The 19,226-nt window shown below is 38.0% G+C and overlaps 1 pseudogene; it reads left to right on the top strand.

Moving 5' to 3' along the window:
• The first annotated feature begins 4,027 nt into the window (after nt 1-4,027).
• Nucleotides 4,028-19,226, top strand: part of LOC150002621 (large ribosomal subunit protein eL33 pseudogene) — an 81,251-nt pseudogene continuing 66,052 nt past the window's right edge.

Genomic DNA, 19,226 nt, shown 5'->3' with positions numbered 1-19,226 from the left:
TGATCATCCCAGATGAGTAAGCTTAAAAGTCAGAAGAGCTGACAGATGGGTAACTTATTCTATTTGTTGACTAAATCCTTTCAGAGTAGATTTAAATAAAACAGTATAGGAGGACAAAAGGATAGGTTACTTCTGAAGCGTGGGGATGGATAGAAGAGAGTTCTGGGAGAGTTATTTTTAAAAAGATGACATCAGTGATGATCATGCTCTCATTCCCTTAGGAGTACCATTATTGCTTAAATGCTTCCCCATTTTTCTCCTCTCCTTTATTAAAAAGAAAACATTTAAAAAGCTATTTGCTAAAATCTTATATTAAAAGAGGGTGAGCTTTATAAAAACAAATAGACTATGGAATCTTTGAATTGGTGTCATTTCTTTTTATTTGTTATCAAACAAAAGGAGGAACCATCAGAAATTTAATATTGTTTCTGCTTATTTTTTTGACCTAAGGAAAGAATTTATACTGAATGGATCAATCCAAAGATTTTTTGATTCTACAAAGACAGTGCCTTCAGGTAAAACAACTGTGATTTTGAGAGGAACTGAATGATTATTACAAGCCTGGACTTCAGAGGTGCTGTTTTCTGAAAAACAAAACAAAACAAAACAAAAACAAAACAAAAAGACAAAAAAGTAAATAAATAAAAAATCCTAACAGAGTACCTCTGAAAGGCTTCTCAGCATGTTTAGCCTGCTTACCTGTCCCAGTATTCCTTGGTTTTATTTAAGAAGAGAAGTACTTCTATTGGCTATGGCATACCTTAGTGATTGTTGGTTTAAGGGGAATTCAACAGAACCTCAGGACAGACTGCTCAGGGTTCTGATTCAATGTTTCAAAATAAAGGGTTAATCCTGAAAAACCAACATCTTTGGAAAATACATCCTGTCCCTATCCAAATTGACATCTGTCTATTTCTTCCATTTCTTACATTACTTCATTTAAAGAGAAAATGCTTATTAACATTATTAAGAATTTTCTTTGTACACTAAGTTTATAATAAAAAGCATGCAATTTAGAGAAAAGAGTCTTAGTTTCTCTAATTTAAAAAACAACTTTAAAATTAATTCTATCACAGTTTAAAGGTCTAAGCAAATATTTTTAATTCAGCCTCTCTATAGTTCTCCTTTAATATCCATCTTTCCTGTTCCTCCTTCATTCTCCTTCCTTTGAGACACTACATGTTCTGATTGCCCCAGAGTTACCTGATTGGTGACAAAGGGTCCTGTACCCAAATAGTGAAAGATAGCTGAACACACAGCACCCACAGTGGGCAGATGAGATTGTTAGCAGTTCATTAGTCACAGCCACTTGCTTAGATAAATGGCTGATTTTAGGACTGGAAGAAGAAATATACAAGAGGAGTCTGGAGCGTTTTATAATACCAGAAAATAAGGAAGTACTACACCTACTACAACAATAAACGAGGATAAGGTTATGCAAAAGCGATGGAAGAGCCAACTGAAAGAACTCCCGATGTCTAAAGCCAAAACAGTTTGAGCAACAAAATAAAATAATATTGGGTTGTAATCTAAAGTATAAAGTAAATAGTTATGATTTCATACTAATAAAACAAATGCTTGAATAAATCAATAAATGGGAGAGAAGAGCCAAGTCACGCATACAGAAAAATTCCAAGTAAATTCTGTATATACTCTACCCTAAAGAGGTGGGGACATAACTCCCCACGCCTTAGGTGCGAGCTGAGCACTGTGAGTTCCTTCCAAAGAGCACAGTATGGAAAGGAGAGAGTGTAACTTCACAGTGGGGAAACCTGGCAGGCTCTACTTCAGCCACGTGATCAACATCGGCATCACAAAATGTGACGAACATGTCATTTCACCTCTGTGATCTTCCTCCTGCAGCCACAACCCCAGTCTAATAATGATAAAAACATTACAAAACTCCAATAAAGGGACATCCTACAATACACCAGGTCCAAATGTCTCAAAACTATCAATGTCACCAAAACAATAAAACTCCGAGAAATTGTCATGGTCAGCAAGAACCTGAAAAGGTCTGATACCTAAATGTAATGTGGTATCCTGGAACAGTAAAGGGACATTACATTAAAGAAAAGGAAGTCTGAATGAACTATGGATCTTAGCCTAGAAAAATGGGTGAATATTGGTTTATTAATTGTAAGAAACATACCATCCTAAGGTAAGCTGTCACTAATAGGGGAAATGGTGTGCAGCCTAGGGTAGGAGAATTCTGTACTATCTGCTCAATTTTTCTATAAATATAAAACTGTTCTAAATAGTAAAGTTTACTTTTTAAAAACCTTTCTATATTTCAGAACTTAAAATGTTAATGATGTCTTAGTTTAATCATCTAGAGACATTTTAAGTTTACAGGGTGGGGCAAAAGTAGGTTTACATTTGTGAGTGCAAAAAACACAAATTTTATTCTTGTATTATTATTTATTATTGTATTATTTTCCATACAAACAACTGTAAACCTACTTTTGCCCCACCCTGAATAGAAAGGCTTAATGAAAAATGAGAAAATCATACATGATAGAATTGCAAAGACTATTGAAGTTTCAGGAAAATGTCCATTGAGGCTTTTCTGGCACCCCTTCCAAACTCTTTATTTTCATTGTTAATCTAAACTCATTCTATATTTCCACAGTATTTTGTCTGATGTAAATATCACAGTTTTGAGAATGGTGCTTAAATCTAGACTGACTAAAACATTGAATGAAAAAGAAAAGGTGTTAAAAAAATGATTCTGCCTATATGTCTAACTCCAACAGGAAGTCCTAATAATAAAATAGTTTTGGAAAGAGCAACTCCAAATTCCAAACACCTCCCATATATAAAAGGTCATTTGAAGAGGCAGAAAAATTGGTGGCTTGGGCTATAAAAAATGTGACGTTAACCATCCAGTGTTCCTAAGTTTCAAAAATAGTTGCAGGGAGAGTTTTAGATGAGCTGTGGGTATTTTGATTTACTTTCTTAGAGATGCAACTTAACTTATCTTGGAAAAGAATACTTATATCTCTATAATTATATTGCTTCATCATTTTAGCAATGGAAGTAATAGAAATTATATCTGTTCATCTTTCCAAAGAACCATCTTTGGTTATACTGACTTTCTCTATTTTACATCTACTTTTTATTTCAGTTTCATTTCTGTCTATTATTTTATTATCTCTAATTATCTGGGATTTGGTTTCCTCCCCTTTTGATGTTTCATAGTGGAATCATAGGGCATTTATTTTACTTCTTTCTTCTTTTCTAATGTAAGCATGTAAAGCTATGAGTTTTTCTCTCACTGCTATAATTGCATCTCACAAATCTTGTAAGGTTTTGTTTGAAGGCACATGTGTCTAGTCACTCAGGTGACTCAGTAAATAGGGTCTGAACCATCCTACCCAATAAGCCACCTAGACCAGAAGAGACACTAGAAAGGATGAGAGAAATCTAGAATGGCTCGCAGAGAAGGGAGATGAGTATTCATCAGAGCCTCAAGACCCAGATGCAGTGACAGGAACTAGTAATCCTCCTTTAGTAAATGTTCTCAGAAAACAAAACCAACCAGAATCCCAGAGCAGCTGTTTCAGGAAGAGAGAAATCTACACCCTCAAATAATGAGATTATCTAATTATGATAGAGTAACTCATATCACATTAATCCTTTAACCAAAAATAATTAAATTATTTCAAAAATATCAGTTACATCATCTTATCTATAGGTACCAAAAAACATGACTTAACAGAATGAACTAAGAACTGTTCATTGACAAATGCATTAAATATTTATTATAACATGCTATGTGTGGAAAGAACACTGTTAGAGTCACTGTTTTGGGTAATCAGTGCAGGTGGATAATTTCCCCCAGGACACTCCGATAAAATTCAATTACTTGTTCTGGACAGGCCTGCATCCTGAGTTCATCTGCAGCTGCCACTTTATATAAAGCCCCCCAAGCAGAGAATATTGTGCAAAAGCAGGTTCTTTTTTGCAATACATTTTCTGTTCTGCTGATGCCTACAGTGAGATTGGGAGTCAGCTAGACTCTAAAATGGGTGCTGCTGGTTACGTCATGGAGCATTTCATACCAGTGGACGAAGTCACCCTGACCCCTGTTGGAACTGACAGCTGTGGGGCTTCTGGGTTAAATGCACTTTGCTTGTGGGCTAAGAACTGGAGATGGGGAGCTGTAGAAAAAAGGTGATTTGTATTGGGCTGAGGTTCAGAACACCCTGCAACTCCTGTCATTGCAGGACTTTTCTGTATGCCAAAGGCCACTGCATTGACTATTCTGGGTATACAGGCAGCTGGAGGCAAACCTGGACATTTGGCTTTTCTTTGGTCACCTCCTCCTTTTGCTTTTGCACACTTGTCTGTTTCTGTGGCGCTACTTCTCCCCAAGATATCCGTTGTCTTTATCACGTCTTCATTTGCGCCAAATTCTCTCACCGATATTCTGGACTTTGCTCTTCCTACTTTTCTCTCAGATGCCAGTTCCACTTAACTTATTATAATGTTTTGCACTTGTTATAATAGAAGCACAGCACTTAGGATCTAAAGGTAGAAATATGACCAATGATTGTTAACTATGTGGTATGAGCAGACAAATCAATAATTCCTTCCCTCATCACCTTTGTTTAGAGAGAGAAGAGAACGCAAAAGACCTGGCACCATTAAGTCTGGGTGGCAAAGGCAACCATTGCGGCCAGAGGGGTTTGTGCTGAAATTTCAGGCCAGCCTTCTGTGGGCAAGGAAAAGCCAAGAGCATTTGCACCACAATGGGGAAAGTAGTGGAGGAAGTTCAGGAATTAACCTATTGTTTCTAAAAGATAAAGAAGTAACTTTGTAAATAATGCAAACATTAGTTCCTCCACAGAGAATTCTCCTGTTATCTCTAGGGGGAATCAACATGTTCTATTATGTAGGGAGCTTAATTCCTGTGTGGCAGAGTTTTCACTAAGAAACTCAATAATGGGTTGTCTGAAGTGGAATGAAAAGAACCACTCTCAAATCAAATCATGGGTCTAGAGCAGCAGTTCTCAACCTGTGGGTCACGACCCCTTTAAGGGTCGAATGACCCTTTCACAGGGGTCGCCTAAGACCATGGGAAAACACATATATAATTACATATTGTTTTTGTGATTAATCACTATGCTTTAATTATGTTCAATTTGTAACAATGAAAATACATCCTGCATATCAGATATTTACATTATGATTCATAACAGTAGTAAAATCACAGTTATGAAGTAGCAACGAAAATAATTTTATGTTTGGGGGTCACCACAACATGAGGAACTGTATTAAAGGGTCACGGCATTAGGAAGGTTGAGAACCACTGGTCTAGAACATTCTGCCTCAGAATCCTGTGGTCAATTGGCTAAGGGTTAATTCAAGGCATATTTTGTGGTTACAAAACTCAGGAAAGTATCAAGAGACCAAACCTCTCCTATGTGAGGCTGGGCTTTGTGAAATACAAGTGGAAACGGGTGGAAAAAAATCTATTCATATACTTTCCCTGTGACATCATTAGAAACTTGCCTATTCTTGCAATAAAGCTCAGCATATGACATCATCTTAGCTGAAAGGTGTGGTCTGTCCCAGTATACCACATTTACTTGCCTGCTTCAGAAAAATAAAAAGTGTGGTTCCTTAAGGTTTATTACATGACCAATAACCTTGGGTTATTTGTTAGAGGCCAGTGTCCTGCCTCCACTGAGACCTTGGAGAAAATACTCGATATAAGAAACATCAGAAACTCATTTTTCTTCTTTTCCTTTTTAAAAAAGTACTTGTTTATTCTATTACAGTTGTCCTAATTTTCCCCCTTTACACTCCACTGTCCAGCCCACCCTCTGCTCCCACAGTCCATCCCCACACCATTGCCCGTGTCCATGGGTCACTCATACATGTTCTTTGACGAATCCCTTCCCCTTCTTTCCACCATGGTTCCCCACCCCGCTTTCCTCTGGCAGCTGTCAGTCTGTTTCCTGTCCACGTCTCTGGTTCTGTTTTGCTTGTTACTTTATTTTGCTCATTAGATTCCTCTCATAAGTGAGACAGAAACTCAGTTCTTTAGAGTTTCACACAAATTTTCTCTACTCATCTGGATTCAAAGGCAAAAGAAGGTTATAACAAGCTGTGTAAAGTATGATTGTAAATGTATTCATAATATAGTATATGCATAAGAAAATACACTAGGAGATTTATGAACATACAAGTTACCTTAAAATATCTAAATATAAGTTTCTGGAAATTCTCTCTCTCTCTATATATATATATAGATAGATAGATAGATAGGTAGATATAGTTATATAAACAATTATGTAAAACCATATAATCTATATTATTAAAAATCACATGAAGCATAATATATAAATTATATAAAAATATAATTCACTTTCCCACAGTCTTCCCATCTAAGTTAATAATAATTCTATCCTTATAGTTTTTAGGCCAAAAATACTTGAAGGCAACCTTACCTCTACTCTCTTTCTTATTCCTGACATCCAAACCATTAGAAAATACTGTTGTCACTGAATTCAAAATGCTTTCAGGAACTGGTATTTCCACTATTGTCATCCTCTCCTGGCTCCTACATGAACCTCAAAACTACATTCCCAGCTGAAATTCCTGTTTCTTTGCACATTCACAGTTAGAGCAGTCAGAGGAATCCTTTCTGAAACCTGAGAACGTGTAAGAACAAGCCTAGATTGCTCTAATGTAGACATGGCCCTAGAAATTCATCTATGTTTTTTGAGACAAAGGAAAAAACCCTCTCAGTGATTTGGGGCCTCTAGTCAATGCCACCCTAGGGTTTTATAGATGGCCCATGGTCACGAAATTTTATTTTCATCCAATCTATACGTTGGGAGTGCCATAGTTTAAAAACTGGTTTGAAAATCTAACCTCTTCATTTGTTACATTAGGAGGCCAAGACCAGAGAATCATCTCACTCAGTAAACTGACAGCCCTGTGTGGCCCAAGAATTTGGCCTTCTGATGGCTTTCAAACAGCTATCTCAGCCACCTGAGCTTGAAGTAACAGGCTGCAAGGTATAAATATTGGCTGATCACGCTGAGGATGCCTCTGCAGGGCTGGGGTAATGTCTGACTGACAACTATCAAGGGGATCAGCATCTCTCAGTAGCATGAACTAAGTAATATTTTTACAAACCCATTTTTCAGGATATCTATTTCTTTGTGTGAAGTTCAATGTGGTGACTCAAATAGGTTGCAGCTGGCCTTGGAATTTCTGTGGAAAAAAGAACAGTCTACATTGTTGTGAACTATGAGTATACTACTACTAATAAAAGAAATAGTGCAGGCTCTCTTGCAAACAATTAGAATGTCTGAGCAAAGCTGTCTGTTACTTAGAAGGAAGGATGGGAGCCATAGCCCAATTGTCAATAAAATAGTTAAAGGAGAATTCTACTGTGTTATTACTCCTTAGACCCCTTTAAGTAGCTTTAATTTTGAGAAGATAAGGCTTCTCTAATTTAGATCTGAAAGTTCCCTTCCAATGTTCTCACTTATATGATGAGGAATATGAAGCCCAGAAGGGAAAACTTAACTTTTCCAAGTTTATCCCACTAATTAGAGATTAAACAGAGCCTGGAACAAAATTCTCAGGTTTCAGTGTTTTTCCTACCAACCAATATAGTGAGGCCTGGAAAGAATTTACTTGTGATTGGTATTTTACAACAAATTCCTAAGCATTCCAATTATAATTTTACCCTTTAATCTCATTTTATGAATCCATGGCTCATTACATAACAGCATTTTTTTAAATATACATAAGTTAATTAACTCTTTCAGAAATATATTTTTTTCAGTTAAAAGCTTCTTGAGATCTACATTTCATATACATTTATCTCTCCCATAAGTACGTAAACAATAAATCTAAACTTTAAATATTTGTTTCTTATTATCTCTGATTCCTCTCCAATTACTTTAAACCCAGTTTCCAAATCAGTTCAGTTAGTCATTTCTTTCATATGATTGCTGTTTCAGGTCTTTTTTTGTTTTCTTTTCAGGCCAATCTCATTTTACTCTTTTTCTCAGTTTATCTCAGAATGACCCAGTAGTACAATCTTAAGCCCAAAATGCTACACCGAAGCTGGGATTCTGGGTGAGCCTTGGGGTGAGTTCAAGGGTGGGCTGAATATAGCTGTCCTTCCAAAGGAAGTATCTGGAGAGTCAACAAAACCCAAGTAGACCGAATGAATACCTGAGACAGGACAAATATATGGGTGCTGGTGAAGATTATTCCAGAAAGAATAAAAGGTAGAGGGATGCTAAAAGAGAGAGAGCAAGCTCAAGATAGGGGTCATAATAGGTGGAACAAGGACTTATGGGGGTCTGTACAGCCTTTCCTATGAGGGCCAGTGGTGGTAGAATCATAGGGAGTTGTAATAGTAACGTCCCCTGTTTACAAAATATTTAGACCTGTCCTCTCATGCTCCCTGGGAAGTGAGCAGAATATTACATTTTGGAAAAAACTTTAACAAGCTGTGTGCACTTCATCGTGTTCCCATTTACAGCCTCTTTGATCGCAGAAACATATGCTGATGGAGAACCTCTGCCAGCTGGCGAGACTGAAATGAGCATTGCTCCCCTCTCCCCATCCCCACCTGAAAACTCACATGGGACCAGTAGCACAGATGGGAAATAAACTTTGATTGTTTCAGGTTCCAGGGTTGTTTGTGATCTCAATGTACTACCTTATCTCGATTGATATTGAACCTGTATGTTCAAATCCTTTTTCCATAGTTAAAGAAGAATGAGGCATGCTTTTAGTTCATCTGGAAGCAAGTTTCCCTGTGTACTCTAATTGCTCATTCAGACCTGCTCACAAGCACCTAGTAACCAAGAATGTGAAGTGGAGGTGGGGACTGAATGAGGTTGAACAGGGTCATCTATGTGGGAGAAGTCAGACACAGAATGGCACTGGAGTGGTCACTTCTATCTTCATGAGTAGATCTAGAGTATTCCCTCAGGAAGGTTATCCCCAGAGGACGTCTGCCAGAAGCTTGTTCTTCTCTAAGGCCATTACCAGCCAATGGGAAGGTTTCTGAAATATATTTCCACCTGGAACACATGGAGGATCTGGCAGCCCTCTTTCTCACTCCCACTTTCTGATATTTTATTTATTTCAGTAGCTTCTATTTCAAGGCACAGACAGAGAAAACTAACAGAAGTGTTAAGAAAATAAGAAAATAAACACAATTTTCCAACAAATCCTCAGTGATGAAAGAGATTGGCTTTCATTCCAGAGACCAGGGTCCTGCTCTTAGGACTGGCAAGTTATTTTATCTCATTTTGCCTTTCCTTAACTCAGCTGTCAACATAAGATATATTTAGGCTATTGTTAAGACTAGTTCCGTCCTAACATTCTTTGACTTAAGCTATTTTATTGCTTATTAATCTTGATAATCAAGTCAGTTATATATGTGTAGAGTCCCTAGAATACTTATACTCTAATGTTGAACAATTAAAAAAGAGCTAATGTTGTCAAAATTGTTTATGTTTTGAAAAAAATCTAAAATGAAAAACTCAATCAATGTAATAGCCACTCTAGTACTACTTTAAATTGTACTGTTCTTCTGAGCCTCCGTTACACAGTGGTTTGGATTGCCCCCTAAGGAGCTATAATTGAAAAAAAGCAAACTACGTTTAGAATAATAATTAGAGTTACTAATATGAGATATTATGATTCCATCAAGCTCTATATTTGGCTGTTAATTGGAAAGGCACCAAAGGATTCAAGTCAAGTCAGCTTTGCTTTAACAAATTCAAACATTTCAAAGATAATTGATATACCCTAAACCATCTATTTGAGTTTATCACTGACTCTTCAGTTTGTGGGACTAACACACTTGCAGCTGAATTTATGATTCATTGTGTGCGATATGGAAATACAACACAGGGCTTTTCTAGTACTTTTACCCTGTGGGGATTTTTTTCATAGTCAGCAATTCCCTTGAGTAAGGTATTTTGGGGTTTTAAAGAATCCAAAAGATTGGAACTTTCTGGCCTCCACCAGATCTGATGATTGTTAGGCTAAGCCGTCAAACATTTAATACTAGGATGAAATGTGAGTATGCTTCTTTCTAATTTGCACAGCCTAAATTCCTCTCAGAGCAGGTACTAAGATAAAATTTTATATACAGAAAGCAGAAATTACGAATAGTAGAGTCAAGCAGAGGAAAGAAAGAACCAATGTGAGGGTACATTGTTGAAAAGTCACCACTATGAGTGGCAGGTGCCCCATCTCACAGGGTCAAAAAACAAAACAAAACCCTAAGAAGAGTTCTGAGACTGTTCCTTCCTAGGAAGAAAACAAGGAACCACTTATTCATTACCTCCCATCCTCCATAATCCAGAAGTTACCACATGAGATACTTACACCTTGGCATTTCTGGGTTCCAGGGCACTTCCTTCATTTAGGCAGCAAAGAGACACAGGTGTGGTCCTAACTGGCATCTATGAAAAGTTCAGTGCTAGCTGTCCTCCAAAGGTCAAATGGGCAGTGGAAGATGTTGCTATGGACCTGAGATCCTTTCTCTATCCTGATAACTGTATCCCTGAGTAGTTTATGCATAATTTGTATAGTTGAGGTTTTACTCATGCTGTCTAAGTGTCCCAGATATCATTTAATCCAATACCTCATATCTCTCATGCCCATTATCATAATTAGGCAAAGGTAAGTCAGTAAAATGATACTATATGCTATAAATTAATCTCTAACCCCACTCCTGGTACTAATGTTATTAGTTTGGTTTCTTCCCCAAACAGTATGAAGCAAAGACCTATGAATGAATATACTATTTTGGAATTCAATTTGAAGGAGCAGGAGTAAGTGAACAGAAGGAACAAAACAGAAAAGAGGCAAAGTCAATGCAAAAATGTGTAATCAAGTTGGCTAACACTAAGGGCAACTGGCTATTCAACACAGTGAGATATTTTGACAAGCCTGATAAAATGTTTCTTAAAGAACACAGGGTTAAACATTTATTTACTTTCTGCACTCTCCAATGTAGGCACAGTACACCTGTTTATTGCAGAGAGAAGTAGGACTTGATAGGAATGTAAATTCTTCATCCCCACTGCAGCTCTGGGGTTGCATCCAGGGAGCTGTGAATTAACAGGCCCTTGGACGATTCAGAGGCATGCTAACATTTGAGGATCACTGGGCTACAGCTGGGTTCCACAAACTCATGCCAGTACTGCCTGCTCCTGTAAATACATTTTATTGAAACACAGCCACGCTCATTCATTTACTGCTTGTCTGTGACTGCTTTCACTATGACTGGAGAGTTGAATAGTTGCAGCAGAGACTATATGACCTGCAAGCATAACATATTTACCATTTGGTCCTTTACAAAAGAAGTCTCTTGACCGCTGGGCTATAGAATCCAAAGAGAGAGAGTGAAGTACTACAAACTACATGCCAGTTGATTATCACATATAGACAATACGTGCAATAGGCGTTAAGAAAGAGATGAGTGAAATGCAAACTATGCAGGAAAAGGTCCAACTGGAGAAGGAACTTTAAGTAGTTGAAGAAGTGTAAAATAAGAGAGAGGGGCTTTTTTTTTTTTTCAAGTAATCTAAGAAGAGGTGGGAGTCTATATAAAATAGTAAATACCTGTTCATAAGAATAGACGGCTTGTGTTAGAGTTATGAGTTAAAGAGCGATGTGGGTTCAGATTCTTGAGCTAATCAATACTTTCTGATTTTATATTCCAATGTATACCACCCATTCTTTTTCCTTTTTAAGTAAAAAGCCTCACACTATCTGATTGAGTGTCAGCTCCTTAATATCTGAACAGTCTTAGACAAAGTGTCTTGCTGCAGGCCTCTTTGAGGTCATCTTGTTTAGGACTCTTTTCACATCCTGGACTCATGAGTCTTTCCCCTTCAGCTGGTTAGGGAAGTTTTCAGTCATTATTTCTTCAAATAGGTTCTTGATTTCTTGTTCTCTCTTGTTTTCTTCTGATACCTCTATGTTGTGGATGTTGCTCCGCCACGTGTCCAACAGATACTTTAAACTACCCTCACTTTTTTTGAAATTCTTTTTTCTTTTTGCTGCTCTGATAGGGTGTATTCTGCTATTTTCCAAGTTGCTGATTCAGTCTTCTAATTCATTCAACATCCTGTTTATTTCTCCTAGTGTATTCATTTAAAATATTGTGTTCTTCATTACTGATTCTTTATTACGGTTTCTACATATTTTTTCCTGTAATTGTGTCTCCCACTAAGTTCCTTGAGCATCCGATGCCAATTTTTCTGAACCCTACCTGATAAATTGCTTGCCTTCATTTCCTTTTACTGTTTTTTTTTTTTTTTTCTGGAGACTTTTCCTGTTCTTTCGTTTGAGGCCTGTTTCTTTGCCTCCCCATTTTGGCTGCCTCTTTGTGTTTGTTTCTATGTCTTGGGTAGATCTGCTCTTGGTAGGGGGGTCTTATGTAGTAGGTGTCCTATGGGGTCCAACGATGCAGTCTTCTTGATCACTGAGCTGGGTTCTCCAGGAACGTCCCTTGTGTGGGTCATTTGGACCCTCTTGTTGTAATTAAGTTTTGATTGCGATTGGCCTGTTTATGGGTGGGGCCAACGATCAGGCTGGCTGACTGTGAGGATCAGCTCCAATCACAGTGTACAAGCTGCCGGGCAGGTGCTGACCACACAAAGTGAAATTTGCCTCAGCTGGGTCTGGCTCCTACTGCGCTCTCCCTTCGGATATGCTGCTTGTGACGTTTATTAGATCCTGCTCTGATGCTGTCTGAAACTGGCCACTGGGTTTGTTGTTTGTGGGGCCTCTTGGGAGGGGCTCTGGTAGAGGCCAATGTCAGATGTTGCCTGTGATCTGCCCTGGGAAACTTATTTGGAGCTACAAAGTGATCCACAATTTTTGGCTTCCTCTGCTGGGTTTTGATGTGCACGCTGCTTACCAAGATGAACTTTTGCCTTCACCGGGTCTGAAAGTAGGCCAGAAAAAGTCCTAAGGCACCCTGAGATCTGCTTCCACCTGCTAGCAGCCTGTTGGGCTCAGTCATTTAAAGAGCCTCTGGCAGTACTCAAGTTGCATGAGCTTGTCCCTCAGTGAGTCCCCATGTAGGGGCTAGTGGTGTTCACCAGACTGATACAGGTTCAAACTCAGTGCCAGTGCTGGGTAACTAATACAGGTTCAAACCTGGTGCTAGCACTGGGTCTAAGGCCACTCAGCAAATGCTCCAAGGTATACCCAGGCTAGCTGTCACCCAGGAGGTGCTTGCACACCTTTTTGGTGGGGTGGGGTCTCAGGGAGTTGTCAGGGCTGTGTAAGTGAAGGACTCTGCACCAGTCAGATGTACAATGAAAAGATGGCCCTGTCCCAGAGCCACACTACTCAGTCTGTCCAAGGTTCTGCCAGCAGCCTGGGTTCAACAGGGCAGGAATGTCAGGTATGGGAGGGTGGGGCTAGTGAATATCCCACTAAGGGGAGGCGCAGGTAAGGCTTGGAAGAAGCTAGGAGGAATGGCCTCCACCCCAGTGCCACAAAATTCAGTCTGTTCCATATAGCCAGAGGGTAGGACCACCCGGAGCTCCAAGGGCGGGGCTAGACAATCTCCCATGAGAGGGAAGTGCCAGTCAGGTTCATGGGGAAGTGGGGAGGACTAGCCCCACTCTAAAGGCACACCACTCTCTTACTTCTATCCCCTGAGTCTGCCCAGACCTCTCCACCCTGACCCAGGTAGCTGACTCCTCAGTAGGGTGTAAGCTCCTCAGGATGGGGCATCAGGGAGTCCAGAGGATGGGGTATTGTTTTCTCCCAGGCTTATGTCATACGGAAGGGAGTGTTCCACCCAAGAAAGATGGTGTTTGAGGTGCGAGGAAGTGACTCAGCACAGGGGCTCCAATGCTGCCCTCTCAGCTTTCTTCCCAAAGCCACAAACCCCAGTCTCTCCTCACAGGACTCCTGTCTGCTGTGCCCTCCCTCTGCTGGAGCCCATGGTGAGTGGCCGTGAATGAAATTTCGTGTGCTGGCCCTTCAGGAGGCACCTGTGTCCCTAGCGGTCTCTAGTCTTTCCCAGGCATACAGAATCCTCACTGATTTTCAGAGCCAGATGTTATGTGGGTGCTTCTTTCTGGCTCAGGTGATCTAGACTGGGAAGCCCAGTGTGGGGTTGAGACCCCATGCTCCTCAGGGGAACTAACCCTCCAGAATCTCAGCCACCACCTGTGGGAGCAGGGCCAGCCCTTTTTATACTTCTGCCCTTTCTCCCTATCCCTATGTGGATTCTTGGTTATAAGAATTCTCTTCAGCTAGTACCCAGTTGGTTATTCGGGTCACTTGCTCTGTATTTTAGAAGGGGTTTCATCCTGGGAGGAGGTGAGTATAATGTCCACCTACTCTGCCACTGTTTTGGATCTGCACTGCTAGCTTTTTTTGATTACTCCTTCACAAGGCAAGGTCTTGTGATATATTATCCCATTAACAGAGCTTAAATAGTACATCTCAGATTTAAAGGAATCTGGCAAGTGAGTTTTAATGCTTCTTCTTTGGGTAGGCATATCAACTTAAGAAGAAAATTCCCAAACATCCTGAGATTGATCGTGAGGTGATGAACAAGCAGCACAAGGCTGCTTGTTCCCTTCTCACTTCTAATGTCTTTATAAAACCTCATAGCCTCCCGTCATATTAATACAATGGAATCTTCCACATCTGCTCTGTGAATAAGTCTACAGAAGATAAGAATAATTGGCTCTTCTCTCACTTTCCCATAGTCCTTTTCAGAATAAGTCTTTGGTAATGTGGGGAAAGCAAGTGCATTGGCTACATTCAGACTGAAGACCACCTTTATCCCTGTGTTTTTTTAATCTACATTTTTATTCTTCAAAGAACTTGGAATTCCCTAGAGGTAAAGACAGGCATTCTGTTTGCTATTTTTAAGAAGTGATTCTTATTTTACTGTAGAGAAAGGAATATAAATTCTAAGGTTATGAAAAACAACTGTATAAACCTCATAATTAATGCATTATGATGTGACCAGCTTCATTTTTATAAATATCCATTTGAGTTAGGTACAAGACTTTTATTCATGAAAGAAAAAAAAATAGGTCTCACTTTTAAATGAAAGCACATGGTAACTGACAAATTGTTCCTAATATCTGTATAATGTATAATACAGAATTGTAGACTGTGATGGGAAATTCAGACAAGATGATATGAACCTGTTTAAAGACTTGTCATCACATAGCAAACCTAAGGAGTTACAGGGCAATATGCCTATATTTATAATATATATGAGTTAATGGAAAGACATTATTATCTTCTGATTATTATAGTACCTTCATGTAAAATCAATATGATATAAAGTGTGCTTCTTCCATTCTCTCAGCAATAAAAGATGCTTGGAGGGAACCCTATTCCAAACTAACCACCTTGGTGTACACTAAAGATAATTAACCTTTTTTCTCCCCTCTAAAACTCACTATTCCCTCCTCCTTCACCACAGAGAGGGAGGCCACCTAGGGCATCTTCCATTCTGTCACCTGTCATTCTCCTCATAGGAAGAAGGAAAGACTGAGCTTTTAATTTATTTTCAGACTTTAATGTGGTTTAACCCATATTTAGTTTTAATTTTTCATCCCAAAACTGTAACTCCTTGATCAGTCTGCCTGATGTTAAAATCTAATAAAATGACCTCCACAGCTTTCTGCCCTGAATCTCACCTCCAAAACAAAATATAAGCCAGAGTGATTTCTCTCTTCAATAGAAAATGTAACCTGAGATGAAACTGAGTTTTTGCTCTGTATGGTTTTTGTGTGCATGTGGTTTCCAGGGAAACGTTGCCCTGATATTTCTAAATGTTAGGACAGTAACTGGTACCCCTCAGATTCTGGCTTTGAACACATTAAAAATGTTCATGGCATCAAGGAAAAGCGGTATTGAAATAAGACAAAAGTTTTATTATTATTATTAAATTCCATTTCTTAAAAGACACTTCCTAAATTCCATTTAAAAGGGGCCACAAAACATGTAAGTCTAAAATTTAAGTGAGTAGAAGAGAAAGAAGTTCCTTTGTTTAGGTGAACAAATTAATTTTCCTCTGAGGGTGGCATTTCAGACTTCAATGTAAAGGAAGACAACATATTGCAAGTTTGAGCTTTCAATTACCTGAATATGTCTTTCAAATGAAAGAGAGTCACAGAAGAGAGGAGTGACAGGTATATGACCCTATTCAACAACTGTATTTTGTAAGCAAGCCAAAAGTATGGCCTAATGAAGAGAATTTACCTTAAGCCTTCAATTTTCATAAGTTGGGTATGTGTTATGATGATTAATGTGAAATGACAGTGATAAAAACAATTACCCAAAAGCAGTATAGCTCTTTCATAAAGAATGCAATTTACTTTTCCCTGAATTTATAACTGTTTCCTATATTATCCTTATCCTGAATTTATCTCCTTTCTAAGTATTCAAAATCTACCTTTTATTTTAAGTCTTATGTCTGCTAAATGATGTTTGCTTCATCCTGCTTCTCGAATACACATAGAACTGGTAAGCTATTTTGTATTAATCTAATATACACAAAATATAACTTTCTAAATAATACTACATCTTCTTTGGAAGTAAAATGTTATCACTGGATAATATTATCTCTCTATAGCTAAAGTGTTGTCTGGTCTTAACCTTCTATTCTTCGAATGTAAATTTAAAAATCAAGTCATCAACTTTCAAAATAAAATGGCAGAGATTAAAACAAGCTTTATGGCAGAAGGAAGAGGAAAAATGAGAGAGAAAGAGAAAGAGGGAGCCCAAGATCAAACATGAGATGTATTATTTGACACCTCAAGTGGCTTTGATCAAGAATTAAAGCACAGAAGGCTCCTACCTGGATTAGTGACTTCTCCCTGCAAGCAGAAAGTGAAGTGAACAAGAGGAAGACATTTCCTCCTCTAATATGGATTGAGAGGAAAGCAGTGCTGGTAAAAATTCCCATTGTGTGGACTCAGGGAAGAATTTAGAGAAAAACAAAGTGTTCATTCCACAATTATTTTGATATGGATTTATCATCATCATCATCATCATCATCACCGGTAGTAGTAGTAGTATGCCTTTCTGGAAAGCATGGTCATGTTTTACTTCATGTTTGATTCTAATCACCTAGCATAGTCCTTGGTATAAAATATGTGTCTATTACATGTTTCTTTGTTGAATAAGAGGATGAGACAGTATAAGAGTATTATAGGCTTTTCCAATCCTAGATCAGAATTTTCTGGAAGATATAAGCTTCAACCTAGGCGTAAAAGCTTGGCATAGAAATTAGATGTGAAGAACTGAGGGGAGGAGTATTGAGTAATTCTAGTCTGCACATTCTAGTACACATGGTGTTGAAAACACCTGAAATCTCACAAATATGTCACTTGAATATTTTTGTGTTAAAGTTGATCTTTCATTTTTGCAACAATCTGCATAAGTCAAGATTTGAAGTAAAATGTTAGATCTGAAGTTTCTGATCTAGAAATAGCCTTTATAAACTAATTGAATAATTGTGATCCATTATGTCATGCTGTGAAAGTGCCAACCTTTCAATTTTTCCAAGCATCGTGGTGCAGATGGTCCCATATTGCACAGCCAACAACTGTCACTTTAGTTTACCAATATCTAAGAGACAGAATGATCACATCTACATCAATCATCTTGCATAACAGAGACAAAAATCATTGCATTATTGCAAAATAAATGTCTCTCCCTTTCTGGAGAACTGTCTGTGATTTGCAACTTATTTGTAATAAGGTAGGAGACCGTCAGTCATGTAACAACATTCTATTCTGTTGAGTCAGAGATGGGACATGAACAACTTTTCAAAGGATAAGAAAAAAGGTGACTCATGACTCCAGAAAACTTTTTATTTTTTAGGATAAGAGAGTGTTCCAACAAGCATCAAGCAGCATTACTCAATTGTCTAACACTACATCAGTATCTCCATGTACCAAATGGCTCAAATGTGTTGAGGGATGAGAAAAAAATGCAACACGCTTACTCAAGAATCTTATTGTCTCTGGGTATCTTGACAACCTTCAGTACTTCCATAGCCTGTGGTTTTACCTAAGATCATATCTACAGGCTTATATGATATCATTTTGCTGTCTTAATAATTATGTCAATCTAATCCATTAGACTGAAATTGTCTATTCACTCATAAAATTTTTAAAGACTGAGAAGAAAAAGTTTGTTTATTAACTTGTCCTTCTCAATAGCCAGATGGGTTAAGCAGGTTCACAAATACTGGTTCCAATAATTAAGACCACTTAATAAACAATAATAAATTGAATTAATGGTTACTTTCTTTGCTTTTTTACTTCCTAATACACATAGATAATGTCCACATATGAAGTACTGTTTTTTAAAGTGATACAACTATTTGAATGTTTTATTTTTTATTTAAAATAGCTTACTCAAAGATATAATATTACTAATCATCAGACTGACTGTTTCCCCCTAAGACATGGACAGTATCTTCCTACCAAATGTGGGGCTAGATATATTCTTGGAACCACATAAATGATTGAGGTTGATTAAGGGACAGTGATCTTTGTCTTTTGCCTGACATTAATATTGACTCTTATTCTAATGTACAATATATATCAAAATATCCAAACAATAATCATGCTGTATTTTGTATTTGCTTTTTTAAAAAACTTTTTCATGTATCATGCCCATTTTGTGGTTTTGAAGTAATAAGCCAAAGGAAAAAGTACAATTTTCCATCTTATTAAAATTAAGAACTTTCTCAGCAGTAAGTTAAAAACAGCTGAACAAAAACACTTCAAACTTGGCAGGTGGCTAGGACTCCTGAGAAATCATGTCACGGCTAAGTTCCAAATAAATATTTAAAATTAAGGTTTAGAGGTTTTTAAAGGTCCCCTCTGAGTCCAAACTTTTGGCAGATGTCAAGATTTTAAGAAATTGTTTTGGAAGAGAGAAAACTTGCCCAACCCTCTTTTTCACCCCTCTCAGAAAGATGAAGGCAAAGACTAAATCAGCAATGTAGTTATAAAGGCAGGAATCCCACCATAATAACTTAGAATTACCCTCATTCCTGTGGCCTTATGATTGGTGCAACTGGAATCATCTTGGCCAAGAAGTCTAGTCTCAACCATTCTAATCATTAGCTACATACATTTTTAAAATGCCCTTATCTTTTCTGGGCTTCACTTTTTCCACGTGTCTGATGTAGATCATGCTCATAGCAATTTTTT

The sequence above is a fragment of the Furipterus horrens genome, unplaced genomic scaffold, assembly GCF_987537825.1.
Source record: "Furipterus horrens unplaced genomic scaffold, mFurHor1.1.pri manual_scaffold_8, whole genome shotgun sequence".
Classification (NCBI taxonomy): Eukaryota; Metazoa; Chordata; class Mammalia; order Chiroptera; family Furipteridae; genus Furipterus; species Furipterus horrens.
The sequence above is the reverse complement of the archived record's forward strand: the minus strand, read 5'-3'. Positions and strand labels throughout refer to the sequence as shown.